We start from the raw sequence: 20,610 nt of genomic DNA, 5'->3' as shown, positions 1-20,610 counted from the left end.
AGTGTAAACAACAACAACCCAGCTTTGTTGTGTATGTAACCATAGGGATTTGTGATGTCACCTAGAACCTTCACAGCAGCGACAGCTTTATGAGGAGCATCAGCACTGCTCTGCCTGAGCAGAACCATCACCGCCATTGGTTGTCAAATAACCCGGATTTAACCCACACAGGTAAGTCCAATGGGGTGCAGGCATGTCCTCTATGCTTACAGCTTCCCGTGGGTGTTGGTTTGATACCGTTTGGGGACAGCCAAGGAGGCATCTGCAGGCAACAAAGGTAGGTGTGTGCTTGTGTGTGTGTTTCCTATGCAGATCCTAAGCCCAGTGTCACATGCAAGTAGGAGGAGTAAGAAGGGTTCCTGGCAAATCCGGGTTATGGATTGCATTTAAAAAGGCCCCGTGGGAGTGCAATGGGCCCCTGTCTTGCTGCTTAGCAATAATGGTATGGGTTTAGGTTCTGCTGTGTGTACTGGTGGTTGACTGCCCCCCAGCCCAGAGTGTGCATGGAAAATTGTCTGGCAGCCTCCCTGACAGCAAGCAGTGATAGTGCCCATGAAGGGGACCTTGTTGGGCCCGCCCCTTTCACGGTTATCGCTTCTCGGCCTTTTGGCTAAGATCAAGTGTAGTATCTGTTCTTATCAGTTTAATATCTGATACGTCCCCTATCTGGGGACCATATATTAAATGGATTTTTGAGAACGGGGGCCGATTTCGAAGCTTGCTTCCGTCGCCCTATGCATTGACCCGATATGGCAGTATCTTCGGGTACAGTGCACCACCCCCTTACAGGGTTAAAAAGAAAGATTCCTACTTTCATTGCTACCTGCTTGCTGGCTAGCCAGCTAGCCAGCCCTGTGGGCCTTGCTGCTGCTGCAGCCAAAAAACAAAAGGTGGTGCTGCTGCTGCTTCTGCTGCTTCTGCTTCTGCTTGTGTCTGGCCGCTGTTGGAGCGTCCAGGCACAGGACTTCTGCTGCTGCTGACTAAATGGCCTCCTTAATTGGATCATTTGAGTAGCCAGCACACCTTTGCAGGTAGGGCATGACATGATAGGCAGCTGCCTTGATAGCGGGTGGGTGCTGAATGTTCCTAATTGACAAAATAAGATTAATGCTTATGAAGAAATATAAAATCTCATCCCTTCCCCAATATCGCGCCACACCCCTACCCCTTAATTCCCTGGTTGAACTTGATGGACATATGTCTTTTTTCGACCGTACTAACTATGTAACTATGTAACATAACATGGGGGGGGGGGGGGGTCTCCTGGCTGTTCACACAGGTGTGTCATTGCTGTACATTGACCATGCATTGCTTCTGTGGTATTGCAAAGGCAAAGACAAATGCTTCCAGCCATCCATTGCACTAATGGATTGGTCATCAGCTGGCTGTCTATGTCCCGCATCAATATAGACCAAAGTACAGAGGGTTAGGCTATGCTATTGTGCACCTACCTGATGCATCAGAAGGTGCGAGGCCCTTGCTAAATTCTGTGCACAGACTTTGAGATCTATGCTTTAGACTGTATCTAAACCTGCTCCAACATGGACTGACATTCTGGCCTACTTTCAGCCGATGCGACTTGTCTGTCGCTGAACAGTCGCTTTTTATGTATTCAGCACCTATGTATAATGTTGTAAAAATGCTCTAGAAGCTAAAGTCGCAGAAATGTCACACATATTTGGCCTGCAACTTTCTGTGCGACAAATTCAGACAGGAAAAATCAGTATAAATCCTTAGAAAATTATCCCCCAGTGTCTCCATCTGCTGGCGGTATTGAATAAGCATTGCTGCACTGATGGGGTATGCATTAGACGAAAAAAAAGAAGAAAAAGAAGAATAATACGCCCAGAAAAGAGGCGAAAAGGAGAAAAACGTAAAAAAACGTGAAAAAAAAGTAAGAGGAAGAGAAGGGAAAAAAAGGTGGAAATGGGTTTAAAAGTGATTTCGGCGGAGAATATATATATATATATATATATATATATATATATATATATATATATATATATGCGCACACACACACATAGATATAAACGTATTCTCCGTTGAGATATTGCAGCCGCTGCTGTGTCCAGGCCCAGGAGCCTTAGCACTGTGCTGTGATGTCACTCAATACCACTGACATCACTAGGTGTAAACAACATCTCTCCTTTGCTGTGTATGTGACTATGGAGCTGTTTGGTGATGTCGTCTATTACGGCCTTCATAGAAGCAACAGGAGATTGTTGCATCCATCTTGAACCCTCAGAACTACAGTGCTATGATGTCACTCACTTCCACAGGCCTTGCAGAGTGTAAACAACAACAACCCAGCTTTGTTGTGTATGTAACCATAGGGATTTGTGATGTCACCTAGAACCTTCACAGCAGCGACAGCTTTATGAGGAGCATCAGCACTGCTCTGCCTGAGCAGAACCATCACCGCCATAGGTTGTCAAATAACCCGGATTTAACCCACACAGGTAAGTCCAATGGGGTGCAGGCATGTCCTCTATGCTTACAGCTTCCCGTGGGTGTTGGTTTGATACCGTTTGGGGACAGCCAAGGAGGCATCTGCAGGCAACAAAGGTAGGTGTGTGCTTGTGTGTGTGTTTCCTATGCAGATCCTAAGCCCAGTGTCACATGCAAGTAGGAGGAGTAAGAAGGGTTCCTGGCAAATCCGGGTTATGGATTGCATTTAAAAAGGCCCCGTGGGAGTGCAATGGGCCCCTGTCTTGCTGCTTAGCAATAATGGTATGGGTTTAGGTTCTGCTGTGTGTACTGGTGGTTGACTGCCCCCCAGCCCAGAGTGTGCATGGAAAATTGTCTGGCAGCCTCCCTGACAGCAAGCAGTGATAGTGCCCATGAAGGGGACGTTGTTGGGCCCGCCCCTTTCACGGTTATCGCTTCTCGGCCTTTTGGCTAAGATCGGGGTTTATTGCCTCGGTCGGCGCTGAGGGTGCGAGTGAACTGCGCCGCGACTAGCTGCGTAGGTGATCAAGACTGTGGTACTCGTTACCGACAGATTTGGAAAGATGGCTGGATCCAACATGTCTGCAGTGGAGAAGACCGTACGCATCAAGGTGCTAACCACGGATCGTCTAAGAAACAGCATTGAATACATCGGCCATACCATTGTGGAGCGACTGGCAGGATTTTCCTTGAGCGACCTCTTTTGTGTCCAGGAGAACAAGCGCCAAGGTATTTATGACGTGTCCTTCTTATATGATGCTGACTGCCAGAACTTTTATGAGTGCTTAAAACGGAACAGTGGAAGTGAGGTTTTGCGGGATGTGTCCTTTTATCCCCTTTTTGAAATGGGGACAAAGACTTTGTTTATCCACATGTACAATCCGTTTGTTGATGTCTCTATGATTAAGAACTTCTTGAGCATCTATTGTGTGTCTATTGCTGGTGGTACTAAGCAGACAAGCAGCATTGGTGTATTTAATGGCACGTATAAGTTCTTTGTGAAGTTGCGGCTTGATGGAGATTGCATTGGAGGCGTTAAGCACCCTCCGGCGAACTTTACCATTGCTGGTTTCAGAGGTTATCTCTATTACTACGGACAGCCATCTTTCTGTAGAAATTGTCTATTGTTTGGACATGTGAAGGAGGCCTGCCCTGGCAGTAAGAAATGCAGGAACTGTAAGCAACCGGGGCATGAGGCGGGTGCATGTCCACACCCGAGGACCTGTGACCTATGTGGGGAAGCTGGCCATGTGTACAAGAACTGTCCAGTGTTGAAGAGGAGGGAGGAGGAGAGGAGAATGGAAGAGGAAATGGTGGAGAGGAGGAGGGCAGCTGCAGCTGCGGCTGCAGTGGTTCCTGCAAGAGAGAGCGTTATTATTGGAGAGGTACAGAGTCCTGTGGTGGTAGAGGAGCAAGTGAAGGTGGTGGAGGAGCAAGTGGTGGTGGAGGAGGAGCAAATGGCGGTGCAAGTGGAAGAAGGGGAGATTGAGGATGCTCCCAGTCCCCCGGCTGAGGAGTCGCCGCAAATTGAAGAGTGGTCTTCTTCTGAGGGTGAAGACCGTGAGGAGAGACATAGAGAGAGAGAGGATGACTTTGATCTTTTTCGTCCCCCCAAGAAGACGGCCAGGAAGCTTTCTGGTGGACAGATGGAGTCGACGCTGGTGGCTACGGACAATCGGTATCAACCGCTATCTGAGAGCGACATGGATGCGTGCTCTGCGGGAGAAGCTTCTCCCACACCGCTGAGGAAAGCTACCTAAATAACTTTCTTCTTTTCTGTCAAATTCTTCCTTAGGGTTGTTAAGATGGTGGTATGTCTTTTTTAGTCGGTTCTATAAACGTTAGAGTCTTTAGAAGTAAAGTCAGAAGGACAGTAATTTTGGAGGACTTGGCAGGGAAAAAAGCGGACATTATTTGTTTGCAGGAATGTGGGCTAAATGATATTCCGGGGAAGGGAGAATGGGCTTATGGTCCTGCTGTTTGGTCGGTGTCTGGGCATAATAGGAATGATGGGGTAGGGGTGCTTTTTAAGAGCTTTAAGTTTGAAGTTTGTAGTTATGTGGTAATAGAGGAGGGGAGGTGTATCATGGTGGAGGTTAAGGTGCAGGGGGTTAAATTTAGGTTGATAAATGTGTATGCGCCGGTAAGGAGGGAGGAGCGGGTGGGGTTGTTGGAGGTAATTAAGAGGTTTCTGCCGGGTAAAATACCTTTGGTGTGGGTGGGGGATTTCAATTGTGAAATTGAGGGGAATGTGGATGTATCTGGGAATATTCTTAAAAGTATGGTGTGTGACTTTAAGTTAAAGGATGTGGCTGAAGCGTGTGGAGTGTGTCCTTTGTTAGATACATATTATTCTGATAGTGGAAGTCATAGTTCCAGACTTGATATGTGTTTTGTGTCTAAGGGTGTGTTATGTAAGAATTATATGCAAGAAAAAGTAGGATATTCAGATCATGAGTATGTGTGTTGTGAGTTAGTATTGGATGCAGATTGTGTGAGTGGGAGGGGTGTATGGAAATTAAATGTTAAATTGTTGGAAGTGGAAGGAGTGTATGATAGATATGTTAATAAGTATAGGGGTTGGTGTAAGAAAAAGAATGATTTTCCTGATATATTGTGTTGGTGGGAATGGGTTAAGGGTCAAACAAAAGTTTTCTTTAAAAGAGAGGGATATAAGCGGAATGCTGGGAGGAAGAAGAAGTATGAATGGTTGAATAAAAGATTGGTGTTTCTCAATAAGTTAAAGAAGTATGGCTGGAGTGTGGGTGAGCAGATTGAGGTTGTGAAGAGTGATCTAAAAAATTGGTTGAATGATAAAGGTAAAGAGTTGATGTATCAAGCAAAACTTGATAAGTTAGAGAAAGATGAGAAATGTTCGAGATATTTCTTTAAAAAAGTTATTGGGAAGAGAGAGGATATGGTAAGAGTGTATGATGATGATGGCTGTCTGGTTAAAGGAAAAGCTGTGTTGGGAGTGGTTAAAAGTTTTTATGAAGAGTTGTATGCGGTAAAAGATTGTGAAGAGGACTTGCAGGATGAAGTGTTGAGAGTGCTTGATAAGAGGGTGGATGGTAGTGAATATGGGACTCTGATGAGAGAGATTGGAGAGGAGGAAGTGAAGAGGACTGTGGATAGTATGTCAAGAAATAAAACGCCTGGAGAGGATGGGTTGCCTGTTGAATTTTATGCTTGGATTTGGGATGTTGTGAAGGATGATTTGGTGGAAGTGTATAGGTATATGTGGAGGAAGGAGAGAATGGTGGAAAGTATGAAGAGTGGAGTGGTTGTGTTGATTTATAAGAAAGGTGATGTGAATGATGTGAGGAATTGGAGGCCGATAACTTTGTTGAATGTAGATTATAAGGTGTTTGCTAAAATAATTACAAATAGGATGAGAGATGTGGTTGAGCAGGTGATTGGAGAAGAACAAGTGTGTGGAGTGCCTGGGAGAAGAATAAATGAAAATTTGTGTTTGTTGAGAGATTTGTTATGGGATAGTATGAGTAGGAAACAGGAGGTTAGAGTGATGTCGATAGATTTTGAAAAGGCGTTTGATCGTCTGTCACATAGGTTTTTGTTTAGAGTATTAGTGAGAATGGGATTCCCGGGTGATTTTGTAAATGTTGTAAGGATGCTGTATGATGGAGTATATAGTAAGGTTTTGATAAATGGTTGGATGTCTGAGAAGGTGAAAGTATGTTCTGGTGTAAGGCAGGGTTGTCCGTTGTCCCCTATGGCTTTTATATGTGCTATGGAGCCATTATTAGAGATGTTGCGGCGGGATAAGTGTGTTAGAGGGTTAAAAATTCCAGGGAGTGGTGGGAGAGAAGTCAAAGTTTTGGCCTACATGGATGATGTGTGTATTTTGGGAGAGTCTGTGGCTGTTATGAGAAGGGCAAAGTTACTAGTTGGATTGTTTTGTGGAGCGTCTGGGTTTAAGGTGAATTGGGACAAAAGTGAGTATAAATGTTTTGGTAGTATGCAAGGAAGTGAGGATGTGGGTATGAAGAATATTGAAGGTGGTATTCAGGTTTTAGGTGTTAAAATGGATGAAAGATTGGATGGGAGAGAAAGTTGGGATGATGTAGAGAAGAGAGTGGCCAAAAAATTGAGTCTTTGGAGGTTGAGAGATTTGTCTATGGTTGGGAAAGTGCTGGTTGTGAAAAGTGTAATATTGCCTATTTTATTGTATGTGGCAATAGTGTTTCCGCCAAGTTATATGGTTTTAAGGAAGTTAAAAAGAATTTTGTTTGTGTTTTTTTGGGGTACAAAAGTGGAAAGAGTGAGGAGAGAAGTTGTGATGAAGGATGGTAGTAAGGGTGGAATGGGATTTCCAAATCTAGATGTGTATTTGGGGGTGAATGTGGTGTTTGCGGTTAGAAGGATGATGAGAGGAGAAAAGAATTTTGCATGTATGTTGAGATATTTAGGTGGGCGTGTGTTATGCAAATTAGGTTGGCTGGAGAGAGATTTGAGAGTGCCTTATGCGTTTGTGTGCCCGAGTTGGTATTTGTATGTGGAAAAGTTTTTGGAGAGTTATAGGTTGATTGGTGTGAGAAAGGAGTTGTTTGAAAGTAAGAAGAATGTGTTTGGGTATGTCGCCGCAAGTGAGGTGGAGTGTCCGATTAATATGGTAAGAGGCCAGGATGTGTCTAAGGTGTGGAAGAGTTTAATGACAGATGGAATATCAAATAGACAGAGAGAGATAGGATGGCAGTGTTTGCATGGAGCCCTACCAGTAAGAGAGTTCCAAAGGAATAGAGGTATTGGAAGGAGTGAAATATGTCCGAGGGAAGATTGTAGTGGGGTTGAAAGTGTGATGCATGTGATTTGGAATTGTGACATGGCTCAGAATGTATGGAGAGGGATAGGTCCGTTGTGTAAGGAGTTGACTGTGATAAATAGGTTCTCATATGAGGTTGTGATGTTTGGTCTTAGTATGATTGGAAGAAAGAATGAAAGGGTGTTGTTTGTGTTGTTGGCGATTGTGAAGGAAGTCTTGTGGGATGTTAGAAATTTATATGTGTTTAAGAGAAAAGATGTGACTGTGGAAGGAAGTTTAAGAATGATTCTGGATAGGTTGTACACCGTTTATTTACGTGATAAAAAGAAATTAGGTGAAATAGATGCAGAGGGGATATGGAAATTTTTGAAGTGGAGACATGTTGTAAGGGTGTAATGGTGATGGTATTTGAATTTGTTTTGAATTTGCTTTGAACAAATAAAGAATGACCTAATGATGAGTTAGACTTCACCATGAGTCAAAAATGACGCATTATCTAAGTGGTGTTTAGTCTAAACCTGAAGGTTTATAAAAAAAAAAAAAAAAAAAAAAAATCTGTTCTTATCAGTTTAATATCTGATACGTCCCCTATCTGGGGACCATATATTAAATGGATTTTTGAGAACGGGGGCCGATTTCGAAGCTTGCTTCCGTCGCCCTATGCATTGACCCGATATGGCAGTATCTTCGGGTACAGTGCACCACCCCCTTACAGGGTTAAAAAGAAAGATTCCTACTTTCATTGCTACCTGCTTGCTGGCTAGCCAGCTAGCCAGCCCTGTGGGCCTTGCTGCTGCTGCAGCCAAAAAACAAAAGGTGGTGCTGCTGCTGCTTCTGCTGCTTCTGCTTCTGCTTGTGTCTGGCCGCTGTTGGAGCGTCCAGGCACAGGACTTCTGCTGCTGCTGACTAAATGGCCTCCTTAATTGGATCATTTGAGTAGCCAGCACACCTTTGCAGGTAGGGCATGACATGATAGGCAGCTGCCTTGATAGCGGGTGGGTGCTGAATGTTCCTAATTGACAAAATAAGATTAATGCTTATGAAGAAATATAAAATCTCATCCCTTCCCCAATATCGCGCCACACCCCTACCCCTTAATTCCCTGGTTGAACTTGATGGACATATGTCTTTTTTCGACCGTACTAACTATGTAACTATGTAACATAACATGGGGGGGGGGGGGGTCTCCTGGCTGTTCACACAGGTGTGTCATTGCTGTACATTGACCATGCATTGCTTCTGTGGTATTGCAAAGGCAAAGACAAATGCTTCCAGCCATCCATTGCACTAATGGATTGGTCATCAGCTGGCTGTCTATGTCCCGCATCAATATAGACCAAAGTACAGAGGGTTAGGCTATGCTATTGTGCACCTACCTGATGCATCAGAAGGTGCGAGGCCCTTGCTAAATTCTGTGCACAGACTTTGAGATCTATGCTTTAGACTGTATCTAAACCTGCTCCAACATGGACTGACATTCTGGCCTACTTTCAGCCGATGCGACTTGTCTGTCGCTGAACAGTCGCTTTTTATGTATTCAGCACCTATGTATAATGTTGTAAAAATGCTCTAGAAGCTAAAGTCGCAGAAATGTCACACATATTTGGCCTGCAACTTTCTGTGCGACAAATTCAGACAGGAAAAATCAGTATAAATCCTTAGAAAATTATCCCCCAGTGTCTCCATCTGCTGGCGGTATTGAATAAGCATTGCTGCACTGATGGGGTATGCATTAGACGAAAAAAAAGAAGAAAAAGAAGAATAATACGCCCAGAAAAGAGGCGAAAAGGAGAAAAACGTAAAAAAACGTGAAAAAAAAGTAAGAGGAAGAGAAGGGAAAAAAAGGTGGAAATGGGTTTAAAAGTGATTTCGGCGGAGAAATATATATATATATATATATATATATATATATATATATATATATATATATATGCGCACACACACACATAGATATAAACGTATTCTCCGTTGAGATATTGCAGCCGCTGCTGTGTCCAGGCCCAGGAGCCTTAGCACTGTGCTGTGATGTCACTCAATACCACTGACATCACTAGGTGTAAACAACATCTCTCCTTTGCTGTGTATGTGACTATGGAGCTGTTTGGTGATGTCGTCTATTACGGCCTTCATAGAAGCAACAGGAGATTGTTGCATCCATCTTGAACCCTCAGAACTACAGTGCTATGATGTCACTCACTTCCACAGGCCTTGCAGAGTGTAAACAACAACAACCCAGCTTTGTTGTGTATGTAACCATAGGGATTTGTGATGTCACCTAGAACCTTCACAGCAGCGACAGCTTTATGAGGAGCATCAGCACTGCTCTGCCTGAGCAGAACCATCACCGCCATAGGTTGTCAAATAACCCGGATTTAACCCACACAGGTAAGTCCAATGGGGTGCAGGCATGTCCTCTATGCTTACAGCTTCCCGTGGGTGTTGGTTTGATACCGTTTGGGGACAGCCAAGGAGGCATCTGCAGGCAACAAAGGTAGGTGTGTGCTTGTGTGTGTGTTTCCTATGCAGATCCTAAGCCCAGTGTCACATGCAAGTAGGAGGAGTAAGAAGGGTTCCTGGCAAATCCGGGTTATGGATTGCATTTAAAAAGGCCCCGTGGGAGTGCAATGGGCCCCTGTCTTGCTGCTTAGCAATAATGGTATGGGTTTAGGTTCTGCTGTGTGTACTGGTGGTTGACTGCCCCCCAGCCCAGAGTGTGCATGGAAAATTGTCTGGCAGCCTCCCTGACAGCAAGCAGTGATAGTGCCCATGAAGGGGACCTTGTTGGGCCCCGCCCCTTTCACGGTTATCGCTTCTCGGCCTTTTGGCTAAGATCAAGTGTAGTATCTGTTCTTATCAGTTTAATATCTGATACGTCCCCTATCTGGGGACCATATATTAAATGGATTTTTGAGAACGGGGGCCGATTTCGAAGCTTGCTTCCGTCGCCCTATGCATTGACCCGATATGGCAGTATCTTCGGGTACAGTGCACCACCCCCTTACAGGGTTAAAAAGAAAGATTCCTACTTTCATTGCTACCTGCTTGCTGGCTAGCCAGCTAGCCAGCCCTGTGGGCCTTGCTGCTGCTGCAGCCAAAAAACAAAAGGTGGTGCTGCTGCTGCTTCTGCTGCTTCTGCTTCTGCTTGTGTCTGGCCCCTGTTGGAGCATCCAGGCACAGGACTTCTGCTGCTGCTGACTAAATGGCCTCCTTAATTGGATCATTTGAGTAGCCAGCACACCTGTGCAGGTAGGGCATGACATGATAGGCAGCTGCCTTGATAGCGGGTGGGTGCTGAATGTTCCTAATTGACAAAATAAGATTAATGCTTATGAAGAAATATAAAATCTCATCCCTTCCCCAATATCGCGCCACACCCCTACCCCTTAATTCCCTGGTTGAACTTGATGGACATATGTCTTTTTTCGACCGTACTAACTATGTAACTATGTAACATAACATGGGGGGGGGGTCTCCTGGCTGTTCACACAGGTGTGTCATTGCTGTACATTGACCATGCATTGCTTCTGTGGTATTGCAAAGGCAAAGACAAATGCTTCCAGCCATCCATTGCACTAATGGATTGGTCATCAGCTGGCTGTCTATGTCCCGCATCAATATAGACCAAAGTACAGAGGGTTAGGCTATGCTATTGTGCACCTACCTGATGCATCAGAAGGTGCGAGGCCCTTGCTAAATTCTGTGCACAGACTTTGAGACCTATGCTTTAGACTGTATCTAAACCTGCTCCAACATGGACTGACATTCTGGCCTACTTTCAGCCGATGCGACTTGTCTGTCGCTGAACAGTCGCTTTTTATGTATTCAGCACCTATGTATAATGTTGTAAAAATGCTCTAGAAGCTAAAGTCGCAGAAATGTCACACATATTTGGCCTGCAACTTTCTGTGCGACAAATTCAGACAGGAAAAATCAGTATAAATCCTTAGAAAATTATCCCCCAGTGTCTCCATCTGCTGGCGGTATTGAATAAGCATTGCTGCACTGATGGGGTATGCATTAGACGAAAAAAAAGAAGAAAAAGAAGAATAATACGCCCAGAAAAGAGGCGAAAAGGAGAAAAACGTAAAAAAACGTGAAAAAAAAGTAAGAGGAAGAGAAGGGAAAAAAAGGTGGAAATGGGTTTAAAAGTGATTTCGGCGGAGAAATATATATATATATATATATATATATATATATATATATATATATATATACGCGCACACACACACATATATATAAACGTATTCTCCGTTGAGATATTGCAGCCGCTGCTGTGTCCAGGCCCAGGAGCCTTAGCACTGTGCTGTGATGTCACTCAATACCACTGACATCACTAGGTGTAAACAACATCTCTCCTTTGCTGTGTATGTGACTATGGAGCTGTTTGGTGATGTCGTCTATTATGGCCTTCATAGAAGCAACAGGAGATTGTTGCATCCATCTAGAACCCTCAGAACTACAGTGCTATGATGTCACTCACTTCCACAGGCCTTGCAGAGTGTAAACAACAACAACCCAGCTTTGTTGTGTATGTAACCATAGGGATTTGTGATGTCACCTAGAACCTTCACAGCAGCGACAGCTTTATGAGGAGCATCAGCACTGCTCTGCCTGAGCAGAACCATCACCGCCATAGGTTGTCAAATAACCCGGATTTAACCCACACAGGTAAGTCCAATGGGGTGCAGGCATGTCCTCTATGCTTACAGCTTCCCGTGGGTGTTGGTTTGATACCGTTTGGGGACAGCCAAGGAGGCATCTGCAGGCAACAAAGGTAGGTGTGTGCTTGTGTGTGTGTTTCCTATGCAGATCCTAAGCCCAGTGTCACATGCAAGTAGGAGGAGTAAGAAGGGTTCCTGGCAAATCCGGGTTATGGATTGCATTTAAAAAGGCCCCGTGGGAGTGCAATGGGCCCCTGTCTTGCTGCTTAGCAATAATGGTATGGGTTTAGGTTCTGCTGTGTGTACTGGTGGTTGACTGCCCCCCAGCCCAGAGTGTGCATGGAAAATTGTCTGGCAGCCTCCCTGACAGCAAGCAGTGATAGTGCCCATGAAGGGCACCTTGTTGGGCCCGCCCCTTTCACGGTTATCGCTTCTCAGCCTTTTGGCTAAGATCAAGTGTAGTATCTGTTCTTATCAGTTTAATATCTGATACGTCCCCTATCTGGGGACCATATATTAAATGGATTTTTGAGAACGGGGGCCGATTTCGAAGCTTGCTTCCGTCGCCCTATGCATTGACCCGATATGGCAGTATCTTCGGGTACAGTGCACCACCCCCTTACAGGGTTAAAAAGAAAGATTCCTACTTTCATTGCTACCTGCTTGCTGGCTAGCCAGCTAGCCAGCCCTGTGGGCCTTGCTGCTGCTGCAGCCAAAAAACAAAAGGTGGTGCTGCTGCTGCTTCTGCTGCTTCTGCTTCTGCTTGTGTCTGGCCGCTGTTGGAGCGTCCAGGCACAGGACTTCTGCTGCTGCTGACTAAATGGCCTCCTTAATTGGATCATTTGAGTAGCCAGCACACCTGTGCAGGTAGGGCATGACATGATAGGCAGCTGCCTTGATAGCGGGTGGGTGCTGAATGTTCCTAATTGACAAAATAAGATTAATGCTTATGAAGAAATATAAAATCTCATCCCTTCCCCAATATCGCGCCACACCCCTACCCCTTAATTCCCTGGTTGAACTTGATGGACATATGTCTTTTTTCGACCGTACTAACTATGTAACTATGTAACATAACATGGGGGGGGGGGGGGGGGGGTCTCCTGGCTGTTCACACAGGTGTGTCATTGCTGTACATTGACCATGCATTGCTTCTGTGGTATTGCAAAGGCAAAGACAAATGCTTCCAGCCATCCATTGCACTAATGGATTGGTCATCAGCTGGCTGTCTATGTCCCGCATCAATATAGACCAAAGTACAGAGGGTTAGGCTATGCTATTGTGCACCTACCTGATGCATCAGAAGGTGCGAGGCCCTTGCTAAATTCTGTGCACAGACTTTGAGATCTATACTTTAGACTGTATCTAAACCTGCTCCAACATGGACTGACATTCTGGCCTACTTTCAGCCGATGCGACTTGTCTGTCGCTGAACAGTCGCTTTTTATGTATTCAGCACCTATGTATAATGTTGTAAAAATGCTCTAGAAGCTAAAGTCGCAGAAATGTCACACATATTTGGCCTGCAACTTTCTGTGCGACAAATTCAGACAGGAAAAATCAGTATAAATCCTTAGAAAATTATCCCCCAGTGTCTCCATCTGCTGGCGGTATTGAATAAGCATTGCTGCACTGATGGGGTATGCATTAGACGAAAAAAAAGAAGAAAAAGAAGAATAATACGCCCAGAAAAGAGGCGAAAAGGAGAAAAACGTAAAAAAACGTGAAAAAAAAGTAAGAGGAAGAGAAGGGAAAAAAAGGTGGAAATGGGTTTAAAAGTGATTTCGGCGGAGAAATATATATATATATATATATATATATATATATATATATATATACGCGCACACACACACATATATATAAACGTATTCTCCGTTGAGATATTGCAGCCGCTGCTGTGTCCAGGCCCAGGAGCCTTAGCACTGTGCTGTGATGTCACTCAATACCACTGACATCACTAGGTGTAAACAACATCTCTCCTTTGCTGTGTATGTGACTATGGAGCTGTTTGGTGATGTCGTCTATTATGGCCCTCATAGAAGCAACAGGAGATTGTTGCATCCATCTAGAACCCTCAGAACTACAGTGCTATGATGTCACTCACTTCCACAGGCCTTGCAGAGTGTAAACAACAACAACCCAGCTTTGTTGTGTATGTAACCATAGGGATTTGTGATGTCACCTAGAACCTTCACAGCAGCGACAGCTTTATGAGGAGCATCAGCACTGCTCTGCCTGAGCAGAACCATCACCGCCATAGGTTGTCAAATAACCCGGATTTAACCCACACAGGTAAGTCCAATGGGGTGCAGGCATGTCCTCTATGCTTACAGCTTCCCGTGGGTGTTGGTTTGATACCGTTTGGGGACAGCCAAGGAGGCATCTGCAGGCAACAAAGGTAGGTGTGTGCTTGTGTGTGTGTTTCCTATGCAGATCCTAAGCCCAGTGTCACATGCAAGTAGGAGGAGTAAGAAGGGTTCCTGGCAAATCCGGGTTATGGATTGCATTTAAAAAGGCCCCGTGGGAGTGCAATGGGCCCCTGTCTTGCTGCTTAGCAATAATGGTATGGGTTTAGGTTCTGCTGTGTGTACTGGTGGTTGACTGCCCCCCAGCCCAGAGTGTGCATGGAAAATTGTCTGGCAGCCTCCCTGACAGCAAGCAGTGATAGTGCCCATGAAGGGCACCTTGTTGGGCCCGCCCCTTTCACGGTTATCGCTTCTCGGCCTTTTGGCTAAGATCAAGTGTAGTATCTGTTCTTATCAGTTTAATATCTGATACGTCCCCTATCTGGGGACCATATATTAAATGGATTTTTGAGAACGGGGGCCGATTTCGAAGCTTGCTTCCGTCGCCCTATGCATTGACCCGATATGGCAGTATCTTCGGGTACAGTGCACCACCCCCTTACAGGGTTAAAAAGAAAGATTCCTACTTTCATTGCTACCTGCTTGCTGGCTAGCCAGCTAGCCAGCCCTGTGGGCCTTGCTGCTGCTGCAGCCAAAAAACAAAAGGTGGTGCTGCTGCTGCTTCTGCTGCTTCTGCTTGTGTCTGGCCGCTGTTGGAGCGTCCAGGCACAGGACTTCTGCTGCTGCTGACTAAATGGCCTCCTTAATTGGATCATTTGAGTAGCCAGCACACCTGTGCAGGTAGGGCATGACATGATAGGCAGCTGCCTTGATAGCGGGTGGGTGCTGAATGTTCCTAATTGACAAAATAAGATTAATGCTTATGAAGAAATATAAAATCTCATCCCTTCCCCAATATCGCGCCACACCCCTACCCCTTAATTCCCTGGTTGAACTTGATGGACATATGTCTTTTTTCGACCGTACTAACTATGTAACTATGTAACATAACATGGGGGGGGGGGGTCTCCTGGCTGTTCACACAGGTGTGTCATTGCTGTACATTGACCATGCATTGCTTCTGTGGTATTGCAAAGGCAAAGACAAATGCTTCCAGCCATCCATTGCACTAATGGATTGGTCATCAGCTGGCTGTCTATGTCCCGCATCAATATAGACCAAAGTACAGAGGGTTAGGCTATGCTATTGTGCACCTACCTGATGCATCAGAAGGTGCGAGGCCCTTGCTAAATTCTGTGCACAGACTTTGAGATCTATACTTTAGACTGTATCTAAACCTGCTCCAACATGGACTGACATTCTGGCCTACTTTCAGCCGATGCGACTTGTCTGTCGCTGAACAGTCGCTTTTTATGTATTCAGCACCTATGTATAATGTTGTAAAAATGCTCTAGAAGCTAAAGTCGCAGAAATGTCACACATATTTGGCCTGCAACTTTCTGTGCGACAAATTCAGACAGGAAAAATCAGTATAAATCCTTAGAAAATTATCCCCCAGTGTCTCCATCTGCTGGCGGTATTGAATAAGCATTGCTGCACTGATGGGGTATGCATTAGACGAAAAAAAAGAAGAAAAAGAAGAATAATACGCCCAGAAAAGAGGCGAAAAGGAGAAAAACGTAAAAAAACGTGAAAAAAAAGTAAGAGGAAGAGAAGGGAAAAAAAGGTGGAAATGGGTTTAAAAGTGATTTCGGCGGAGAAATATATATATATATATATATATATATATATATATATATATATACGCGCACACACACACATATATATAAACGTATTCTCCGTTGAGATATTGCAGCCGCTGCTGTGTCCAGGCCCAGGAGCCTTAGCACTGTGCTGTGATGTCACTCAATACCACTGACATCACTAGGTGTAAACAACATCTCTCCTTTGCTGTGTATGTGACTATGGAGCTGTTTGGTGATGTCGTCTATTATGGCCTTCATAGAAGCAACAGGAGATTGTTGCATCCATCTAGAACCCTCAGAACTACAGTGCTATGATGTCACTCACTTCCACAGGCCTTGCAGAGTGTAAACAACAACAACCCAGCTTTGTTGTGTATGTAACCATAGGGATTTGTGATGTCACCTAGAACCTTCACAGCAGCGACAGCTTTATGAGGAGCATCAGCACTGCTCTGCCTGAGCAGAACCATCACCGCCATAGGTTGTCAAATAACCCGGATTTAACCCACACAGGTAAGTCCAATGGGGTGCAGGCATGTCCTCTATGCTTACAGCTTCCCGTGGGTGTTGGTTTGATACCGTTTGGGGACAGCCAAGGAGGCATCTGCAGGCAACAAAGGTAGGTGTGTGCTTGTGTGTGTGTTTCCTATGCAGATCCTAAGCCCAGTGTCACATGCAAGTAGGAGGAGTAAGAAGGGTTCCTGGCAAATCCGGGTTATGGATTGCATTTAAAAAGGCCCCGTGGGAGTGCAATGGGCCCCTGTCTTGCTGCTTAGCAATAATGGTATGGGTTTAGGTTCTGCTGTGTGTACTGGTGGTTGACTGCCCCCCAGCCCAGAGTGTGCATGGAAAATTGTCTGGCAGCCTCCCTGACAGCAAGCAGTGATAGTGCCCATGAAGGGCACCTTGTTGGGCCCGCCCCTTTCACGGTTATCGCTTCTCGGCCTTTTGGCTAAGATCAAGTGTAGTATCTGTTCTTATCAGTTTAATATCTGATACGTCCCCTATCTGGGGACCATATATTAAATGGATTTTTGAGAACGGGGGCCGATTTCGAAGCTTGCTTCCGTCGCCCTATGCATTGACCCGATATGGCAGTATCTTCGTGTACAGTGCACCACCCCCTTACAGGGTTAAAAAGAAAGATTCCTACTTTCATTGCTACCTGCTTGCTGGCTAGCCAGCTAGCCAGCCCTGTGGGCCTTGCTGCTGCTGCAGCCAAAAAACAAAAGGTGGTGCTGCTGCTGCTTCTGCTGCTTCTGCTTCTGCTTGTGTCTGGCCGCTGTTGGAGCGTCCAGGCACAGGACTTCTGCTGCTGCTGACTAAATGGCCTCCTTAATTGGATCATTTGAGTAGCCAGCACACCTGTGCAGGTAGGGCATGACATGATAGGCAGCTGCCTTGATAGCGGGTGGGTGCTGAATGTTCCTAATTGACAAAATAAGATTAATGCTTATGAAGAAATATAAAATCTCATCCCTTCCCCAATATCGCGCCACACCCCTACCCCTTAATTCCCTGGTTGAACTTGATGGACATATGTCTTTTTTCGACCGTACTAACTATGTAACTATGTAACATAACATGGGGGGGGGTCTCCTGGCTGTTCACACAGGTGTGTCATTGCTGTACATTGACCATGCATTGCTTCTGTGGTATTGCAAAGGCAAAGACAAATGCTTCCAGCCATCCATTGCACTAATGGATTGGTCATCAGCTGGCTGTCTATGTCCCGCATCAATATAGACCAAAGTACAGAGGGTTAGGCTATGCTATTGTGCACCTACCTGATGCATCAGAAGGTGCGAGGCCCTTGCTAAATTCTGTGCACAGACTTTGAGATCTATACTTTAGACTGTATCTAAACCTGCTCCAACATGGACTGACATTCTGGCCTACTTTCAGCCGATGCGACTTGTCTGTCGCTGAACAGTCGCTTTTTATGTATTCAGCACCTATGTATAATGTTGTAAAAATGCTCTAGAAGCTAAAGTCGCAGAAATGTCACACATATTTGGCCTGCAACTTTCTGTGCGACAAATTCAGACAGGAAAAATCAGTATAAATCCTTAGAAAATTATCCCCCAGTGTCTCCATCTGCTGGCGGTATTGAATAAGCATTGCTGCACTGATGGGGTATGCATTAGACGAAAAAAAAGAAGAAAAAGAAGAATAATACGCCCAGAAAAGAGGCGAAAAGGAGAAAAACGTAAAAAAACGTGAAAAAAAAGTAAGAGGAAGAGAAGGGAAAAAAAGGTGGAAATGGGTTTAAAAGTGATTTCGGCGGAGAAATATATATATATATATATATATATATATATATATATATATATATACCGCGCACACACACACATATATATAAACGTATTCTCCGTTGAGATATTGCAGCCGCTGCTGTGTCCAGGCCCAGGAGCCTTAGCACTGTGCTGTGATGTCACTCAATACCACTGACATCACTAGGTGTAAACAACATCTCTCCTTTGCTGTGTATGTGACTATGGAGCTGTTTGGTGATGTCGTCTATTATGGCCTTCATAGAAGCAACAGGAGATTGTTGCATCCATCTAGAACCCTCAGAACTACAGTGCTATGATGTCACTCACTTCCACAGGCCTTGCAGAGTGTAAACAACAACAACCCAGCTTTGTTGTGTATGTAACCATAGGGATTTGTGATGTCACCTAGAACCTTCACAGCAGCGACAGCTTTATGAGGAGCATCAGCACTGCTCTGCCTGAGCAGAACCATCACCGCCATAGGTTGTCAAATAACCCGGATTTAACCCACACAGGTAAGTCCAATGGGGTGCAGGCATGTCCTCTATGCTTACAGCTTCCCGTGGGTGTTGGTTTGATACCGTTTGGGGACAGCCAAGGAGGCATCTGCAGGCAACAAAGGTAGGTGTGTGCTTGTGTGTGTGTTTCCTATGCAGATCCTAAGCCCAGTGTCACATGCAAGTAGGAGGAGTAAGAAGGGTTCCTGGCAAATCCGGGTTATGGATTGCATTTAAAAAGGCCCCGTGGGAGTGCAATGGGCCCCTGTCTTGCTGCTTAGCAATAATGGTATGGGTTTAGGTTCTGCTGTGTGTACTGGTGGTTGACTGCCCCCCAGCCCAGAGTGTGCATGGAAAATTGTCTGGCAGCCTCCCTGACAGCAAGCAGTGATAGTGCCCATGAAGGGCACCTTGTTGGGCCCGCCCCTTTCACGGTTATCGCTTCTCGGCCTTTTGGCTAAGATCAAGTGTAGTATCTGTTCTTATCAGTTTAATATCTGATACGTCCCCTATCTGGGGACCATATATTAAATGGATTTTTGAGAACGGGGGCCGATTTCGAAGCTTGCTTCCGTCGCCCTATGCATTGACCCGATATGGCAGTATCTTCGGGTACAGTGCACCACCCCCTTACAGGGTTAAAAAGAAAGATTCCTACTTTCATTGCTACCTGCTTGCTGGCTAGCCAGCTAGCCAGCCCTGTGGGCCTTGCTGCTGCTGCAGCCAAAAAACAAAAGGTGGTGCTGCTGCTGCTTCTGCTGCTTCTGCTTCTGCTTGTGTCTGGCCGCTGTTGGAGCGTCCAGGCACAGGACTTCTGCTGCTGCTGACTAAATGGCCTCCTTAATTGGATCATTTGAGTAGCCAGCACACCTGTGCAGGTAGGGCATGACATGATAGGCAGCTGCCTTGATAGCGGGTGGGTGCTGAATGTTCCTAATTGACAAAATAAGATTAATGCTTATGAAGAAATATAAAATCTCATCCCTTCCCCAATATCGCGCCACACCCCTACCCCTTAATTCCCTGGTTGAACTTGATGGACATATGTCTTTTTTCGACCGTACTAACTATGTAACTATGTAACATAACATGGGGGGGGGGGGGGTCTCCTGGCTGTTCACACAGGTGTGTCATTGCTGTACATTGACCATGCATTGCTTCTGTGGTATTGCAAAGGCAAAGACAAATGCTTCCAGCCATCCATTGCACTAATGGATTGGTCATCAGCTGGCTGTCTATGTCCCGCATCAATATAGACCAAAGTACAGAGGGTTAGGCTATGCTATTGTGCACCTACCTGATGCATCAGAAGGTGCGAGGCCCTTGCTAAATTCTGTGCACAGACTTTGAGATCTATACTTTAGACTGTATCTAAACCTGCTCCAACATGGACTGACATTCTGGCCTACTTTCAGCCGATGCGACTTGTCTGTCGCTGAACAGTCGCTTTTTATGTATTCAGCACCTATGTATAATGTTGTAAAAATGCTCTAGAAGCTAAAGTCGCAGAAATGTCACACATATTTGGCCTGCAACTTTCTGTGCGACAAATTCAGACAGGAAAAATCAGTATAAATCCTTAGAAAATTATCCCCCAGTGTCTCCATCTGCTGGCGGTATTGAATAAGCATTGCTGCACTGATGGGGTATGCATTAGACGAAAAAAAAGAAGAAAAAGAAGAATAATACGCCCAGAAAAGAGGCGAAAAGGAGAAAAACGTAAAAAAACGTGAAAAAAAAGTAAGAGGAAGAGAAGGGAAAAAAAGGTGGAAATGGGTTTAAAAGTGATTTCGGCGGAGAAATATATATATATATATATATATATATATATATATATATATATATATATATATATATACGCGCACACACACACATATATATAAACGTATTCTCC

The 20,610-nt window shown here is 45.0% G+C and overlaps 7 non-coding genes across 7 annotated transcripts; all 7 read left to right on the top strand.

Annotated features, from left to right (window-relative positions):
- Nucleotides 1-590: 590 nt before the first annotated feature.
- Nucleotides 591-781, top strand: LOC130329848 (U2 spliceosomal RNA). The gene has a single exon (XR_008873332.1). It is a non-coding gene; the product is annotated as a U2 spliceosomal RNA (small nuclear RNA).
- A 6,971-nt stretch (nt 782-7,752) lies between these two features.
- LOC130329845 (U2 spliceosomal RNA) lies at nt 7,753-7,938 on the top strand. The gene has a single exon (XR_008873329.1). It is a non-coding gene; the product is annotated as a U2 spliceosomal RNA (small nuclear RNA).
- A 2,098-nt stretch (nt 7,939-10,036) lies between these two features.
- Nucleotides 10,037-10,227, top strand: LOC130329847 (U2 spliceosomal RNA). Its single transcript, XR_008873331.1, has one exon. It is a non-coding gene; the product is annotated as a U2 spliceosomal RNA (small nuclear RNA).
- A 2,091-nt stretch (nt 10,228-12,318) lies between these two features.
- LOC130329849 (U2 spliceosomal RNA) lies at nt 12,319-12,509 on the top strand. The gene has a single exon (XR_008873333.1). It is a non-coding gene; the product is annotated as a U2 spliceosomal RNA (small nuclear RNA).
- Nucleotides 12,510-14,603: 2,094 nt separating this feature from the next.
- LOC130329846 (U2 spliceosomal RNA) lies at nt 14,604-14,794 on the top strand. Its single transcript, XR_008873330.1, has one exon. It is a non-coding gene; the product is annotated as a U2 spliceosomal RNA (small nuclear RNA).
- Nucleotides 14,795-16,875: 2,081 nt separating this feature from the next.
- Nucleotides 16,876-17,066, top strand: LOC130329844 (U2 spliceosomal RNA). Its single transcript, XR_008873328.1, has one exon. It is a non-coding gene; the product is annotated as a U2 spliceosomal RNA (small nuclear RNA).
- Nucleotides 17,067-19,153: 2,087 nt separating this feature from the next.
- Nucleotides 19,154-19,344, top strand: LOC130329843 (U2 spliceosomal RNA). Its single transcript, XR_008873327.1, has one exon. It is a non-coding gene; the product is annotated as a U2 spliceosomal RNA (small nuclear RNA).
- The last annotated feature ends 1,266 nt before the right edge of the window (nt 19,345-20,610 follow it).

The sequence above is a fragment of the Hyla sarda genome, unplaced genomic scaffold, assembly GCF_029499605.1.
Source record: "Hyla sarda isolate aHylSar1 unplaced genomic scaffold, aHylSar1.hap1 scaffold_3235, whole genome shotgun sequence".
Taxonomy (NCBI): domain Eukaryota; kingdom Metazoa; phylum Chordata; class Amphibia; order Anura; family Hylidae; genus Hyla; species Hyla sarda.
The sequence above is the reverse complement of the archived record's forward strand: the minus strand, read 5'-3'. Positions and strand labels throughout refer to the sequence as shown.